Here is a 6,000-nt window from a genome sequence, read left to right as displayed (position 1 = left end):
CACAAATTTTGGTGCCCTTCTATGTTTCCTGACCACTTTGCCATGACAGCACTGCTAGTGAAGACCTCTCGGCACGGAGCTGTAACCTGTCAGCCGGGTCCGTGGGGTCTGGCAGGCCTGAAAGCAAACATTGGGGCAATCTAACTTTAATAGCAAAGCTGGCTTAATGAGGGGGCTCCTGTGTTTGGTTTTCACTAGTATTTTTCAGCTCCAATATAGTTTCTCACGTGAACACCCATATATCACGGCAGCGCGGAAGCCGTGGCAGCACACCCATCACTCCAGAGGGTTAGTGCTCCTTGAGATGCTCTACAGCAGCATCCCTGCTCCTGAGGCTATCCAGAGCAAAAAAGACTTGATCCCCACTGCCAGCATATATCCATCTGCCCCAAAACCTGCACATGGGGGAAAAAACGTGGGTCCCCGGAGCATGTGGTGAGTGCTAAGCAGCCAGGAGGGAAGGCAGGACCCTCCTGCTTTGGGCTTCAGACTTATCACCCCAGCTCAGCTGCCCCTTGCTGACCACCCCTGGGCTCTGCAAGATTTCTGCCAGCCCCACGCCATGCCCCATCGCAGCCAGGTGCTACGGGGAGGGTCTTTACCCCCACTGCGGGGGTCTCAGCATCCCAGGCTGGGGCAGGAGAAAGAGCCCTGAAACGGCTGCTGGGGAGAAGCTTGGAAGCTTTACAGCTCCCAGCCCGCTGTGTCAGCAAAACTACCCCTATCGCAGGGCCGTTATCTTCCAACAGTGTAAATATTTTCTCAATGAGCTGGAAGGAGGAGGACTGAACAATGTAGTTTTGCTGGAAAATGTTACTGAGTTGGGAAGAGAGATGGCTGAGGAGCGGGGGGGCAGCTGGGGGGTCCCCTGCCAGAGTTGGCGGCAGCGCTGCATGCAGAAGCATCTTGCCCTTCTGCATCAAACCGAAGAATTTGAGTCATCTGCTTTCAATTCTGCTGTTTGTGCACCTTGCTGTACTTATTATTCAGTGCCGTCTTTCTTTTCCCTGCCCCATGTGCCAGCGATTAACAAGATGCTGATGCCGTTGTTGGCTTTGGCACCCAGAGGTGGGGCTCAGAGCGTCCCGTCAGCACGTGGGGAACATCGATGCGGTGATCGAGCCACTGCGTGGGCAATGGGGGACTGAAAAAAATGCCCATTGTCCTATGTTCCCATTTAAAATCCCTACCAAAACCCTAACCTGATGGCAAGAACATTATAACAAATATGAGGCTTAAATCATGCTTAATGCTTGCTCTTCTGGGATGGGGTGTTTAAACTGTCTTGTCAAGTTAAACTACTTAATTAAAAAAAAGATTTGTTAACAGACTAATAAAGCATTTCTCTCTTAATTGCTTGTTTAAATCCAGCATGGATGGACAGCAATGGAAAATCTTTCCCGGCTGGTGGCTCTTTGGCACATTGTGAGTTTATTAGTCCCTGGAGCAAAGGGATTCAGGTGCAAAAAGCTGCTAAGGGCAGTTTCCAGGCTCAGAAGGGTCATGGAAACACCCCCCCGCTTGGAAACAACCCTCCCACCCCTCAGCAGCCTCCGAGAGGGCTTCATAGGATCCTGCTTGAAAGGTATTTGGGGCATGTTTTAGCCGCTTGGCCCAGTTATCCCCTTGCCACTCCTCCCACCTACGGTTTGTGATCTGCAACAGCATTTCTCTCAAGCAGCAGCTTTAGCAGGACTTAGGGCTCAAACAGCAGCCGCAACGCCAAGGCAAGCCTAAAAGTGGTTTTATGCCAGCATCCTGCCAAAAATGTACGCGCCATGGGAATTTAGATATTCATCTATCCACGGGACAGCTGGGCAGCGATCCGGAGGCTAGCAGCGGGACGTGCCTGGCAGATTCAGATGTTGAAATTGGATGGTGTTACACAAATCTCTGCCGAGCCCCGCAGCCCCATGCCGTCCCCAGGGGTGATGCCCACACCGTGCCCCTCCGGGTTACCCCACCAGGACGCCCGGGGCAGCCCCAGCACCCTTCCTGGAGGACCTGCCATCGCAGGCAGTAACACGCTGCTGGCTGAAATGTTTCCCAGCCAGCCTTACCCGGAGGGCGCACATCTGCTCCAGTTGTCTGACATCTCCTTCTTCCACCGCTTCAGCTTTGGGGTCTTTCTACAACATGTCCCGGGGAGCTTCGTCGGTGCCGCTGACTTACTCCCTGTTTCTCCTTCTCCTGGCTTCGGCAACGCTGTACTGAGTTACGGCTTCCATGCCTATGAAGTTCTTGATTGCTCAGGGTGGTCCTTGCAACAGGCATCTGCAGGAATAAAGTCTTAACCTGCTAATGGGAATCTCAGCCGCTTGCTCATGGGATTAGGATCACCCCAGGACACTTCACCTGACACAGCGATTAAGGTTCGTGGGACAGAGACTCTACTTTCAATATCAGACATATCCATATAAAATAAACCATATTTTATTGCCCTAAGTGGGAAGCATGGGCTGTGGGTATCCATAACACCAGCGAGAAGGTGGAAAAGGTCTCCAAAGGCAATGGATGCCCACCTTGCTGCTCGCCTGCCTGCTGCCGCAGGATGCATGGCACCGTGCCCGGGCCCGAAAACCACTCGCTTCTGTGTGGTCCGAGCACTTTTCAAACTGGTGCTGGTGTGCTGCTGCGAGGCAGGGCACTGGGACTGGTCAGGGAACTGGGGCACCGGGAACGGGTGAGGTGGAAACCCGATGGGGCATCGCGACACGGGCAGGGCGAGGGGGCATTCGATCCCTTCCGATGTGCCCAGTAAGTCTTCATTTTGGTTTTGTCTTTAAAAAAAACCCAACAATTGTTCCTTATTTTAGTCTATATTTGCTGTAATCAGATCACTCCCACCACTGAAGCTCATTTCTTGCTGTTGGGTACCTCGAAGCTATTATTATTTATTTTTCTGTGGGCCTCTCTGTTTCTAATTACTTTGTGCTGATGTTACGTGAATATGTTGAGTCTGCGCCTCCTTTAATACCTGCCACATGCTGAGTCTATTGTATACATTAGTACCCCGACACATTTTTCAGATATTTCCTGCTATTATTTACCTCTTTGTTTCTGATCTTACTACTTTTGGGTATATGATAAAGCTGTTTTCTGATGGGGCTATAGGGCAGAAGGGCAAGCAGACAGAAACCATACAGATACACAAGGACATTGAGAAGTAACTTTTACTAGTGGTGGTTACGATTGGTGAAATCTTGTGGGGTTTGTTCTTCTTTTAATGGAAGTCAGTGAGAGCTTTGCTGCAGTAGAGGTGATAAGAGAATGATGGTGCAGAAAAATAATCTCTCTGTATGCTCACATATAAATAGCCTATGTGGCGCTGCTACTGCTGCTCTGGCAACAGCCGCATAGCTCTTGAGCTTAGAAATCTCTGGGGTTTTTTTTATTTGCCAGACATTGAAATTTTCCATGTGTGGGAGGTCTCTCATAAACAGATTTTATCTGGAAGAGAGCAGCGAAAACATTTTTTGAGAAATGCATGGGAGAAACATTTATTGAAATATGAAAGGGGGGCGAATATACAAATAATTTTGGCTATATTAAAGCCTCGTAAGAGTTACTGTGCCATTGCCCTCCTGAGCACGCAGGTGCTGGCCCCGGCCCATCTGCTGCGCTACCAGTGCAATTAGTGCTTTGCAACGATTATTCCTCTTTCCAAATTAAACCTCTGGCTTGACGAACCAGAGGTCTCAGCTAGGTGGAGGCGAAGCAGCGCTCCCAGAGCGCTCACTCCTGCTGGATTTCGTGCTTATCCCTTCTGGAAATCCTGAAGCACCCTGAGCATCGTCCGAGACCTGAGCACGTTGCTGAGGAGCCACGGGGACTGAACTTGGCAGCAGCCCTGGTCACCTGCGAAGCTTTCATGCTGTGGGCGCATTATTTTTCCCAGCAGCTTCATCGCCCGGCTGACGCAGGAGCACGAGTCTCTGCAGCTCCGAGGAGCGCCCGTCCCTCCCTCGAGCAGGGCTTTTCTGGGCTCTCATCCAGCACTAAATATGGAAAATTCCAACAGTTAATCCTGGCCGTTTTCAAGCTGTTAGGGATCTTTTAATTTTCAAAACCAAGATGAACGAAACTGGTTATTCTACAGCAGATTCTAGTTGGAAAAAAACAATTGGCGTACCAGCTCTCCCAATGAAGGTACCTGGCAGCGCCCGGCGCAGCAGGGCTGCCATCTCAATGAGCTAGACTCCGCCAAAGATCAGAGAAACGCTGACCTCTGGCTTTTAAAAAAAGCTCACTTCGATTCTCATCTGGATCATTTGTATTAATTACCTAATGTGAACAATAACAGGCTCCATTTCCTGCCTGCCACCTGCATTACAACTGGCTTCTTCAGCCGTGAAATACATGAAATTATGAAAGAATCACCATTTTTCTGAAGCTTCGTCTGAGGTCAGCTTCTCACCTGTGTACTCCAGCTATTTTTCTCCACAAAACTTTAACAATCAACAATCATAAACGCTCCATTTAGATTTAACCCCCTGCCCTTTGTGGTTTCTACACCTAACGAACACACATATATGCATCTTGACCGTTCCCGCTGCACCAACAAAGCTCCTAACTGCACGAGAGAGCTCTAACAACAGCCCCCACGCTCCAAAGAGCAGAGCTGGATGGGAAGATCTGGGTACGGCCAGCAGAGCTTGGGCAGCGATGTAGGGATGAAAGAAAAATGGCTGGCTGCTACCTAAAGAGGAAGGAAAAATTTCCTGAATTTATTAAGCACTCTAGATCCACACTTTAGTTTTATCAGAAACTTGGAATTTGGGTTTTTTCAAAGTTTACCACGTTCTCAAGCATCAGGGAAAGGAACCGCCAGACTCCATCCCCACTGCGGCGAAGCTCAGTAACAAAGCTCACATGAGCACTTTGGCAGTTTTCCTCCAAACCCAGCTATGAAACAAGTTGCTTTGCTTGAAATCCCAGGCCTTGTTTTCCTATCTTTTGACTAATGACAATCTGTATCTACTAGGCTATGCAACCACACGTGTAGCTGCCAGCCTGCTTTAAAAAGAAGGATAACAAGGCAGCATGATCCTATTAGCTCTGATTGTGTTCACGCTTGTTCCATTTAATCGGAACAGTTCTGTTGTGTCAGTCTAAAGGATGTATTGTCACATAAAAGCTCAACTCTGAAAACACAGGTGGGGCTGTATTTTGAAATACAACTGTTTGTTAGTCATGCCCTTTGCTCAACTTAGTGCAGCAAAGAAAACAGATCAGAGGTTTTCAAAGATTTGCAGCTTTACTGTGAAAAACACCGTTGCTTGTTCAACACAGTATTAACTACCAATACTGTAACTACTTTTTAAAAGCATTAGCAATCTTTTGGATTTCCGGAAAAGGAAGAACATAGCCACCTTTCATTGTTGCTTCAAAACTGCCTGATTTTTCTCAAATAGGAATTCCAAGGCAGCACTCTGGCATTATCCAGTGCCCCAGGTCAGGGGGCAGGACTTAGGTGTTTTAAGTTATTTCCACTGAAGCACATAAAGCTCAACATACAGGAGCTAGGAAATAATCCTCAGCTTTTGTGAGAGACTGAAGGAGTTAATGTCTCAAACGTTGTGGTGGGGCAAGTTCTGCTTAAGGACTAACTCTGCATAACAAGGAACTCTGCCTAGCAAGGAACCCCAGGTGAGAAGAAGCCCGTCAGCACCCACCAGCACCAGGAGGGGAGGGTGCGCAGCTCCCTGCTCTGATGGTAATGCTGCTCTGCTGTGCTGAGCAGGGCAGCTCACCGTGGATGGCCAAAGATCACATCTGCAGGGAAGGAGAAGTTACTCCCCAACAACCACCAAGCCCACGGCCCAAATGCCACCTAATTAGCCTAATGAGTTCAAGTGCCTGCCCAAAGGAGGGGCAAGGATGATAAAAGGACACAACCTGAAGCCCCAGGTGTGCAAGCCCACTGGAACCAGACCCTTTGGCTGATTGAACCAATGCTGGACCCAGGACTGGTGAAATCTTTCTCTTTTCTCCCTCCCT

This window comes from Harpia harpyja, chromosome 12 (genome assembly GCF_026419915.1).
Source record: "Harpia harpyja isolate bHarHar1 chromosome 12, bHarHar1 primary haplotype, whole genome shotgun sequence".
In the NCBI taxonomy this organism is placed as follows: domain Eukaryota; kingdom Metazoa; phylum Chordata; class Aves; order Accipitriformes; family Accipitridae; genus Harpia; species Harpia harpyja.
The sequence above is the reverse complement of the archived record's forward strand: the minus strand, read 5'-3'. Positions refer to the sequence as shown.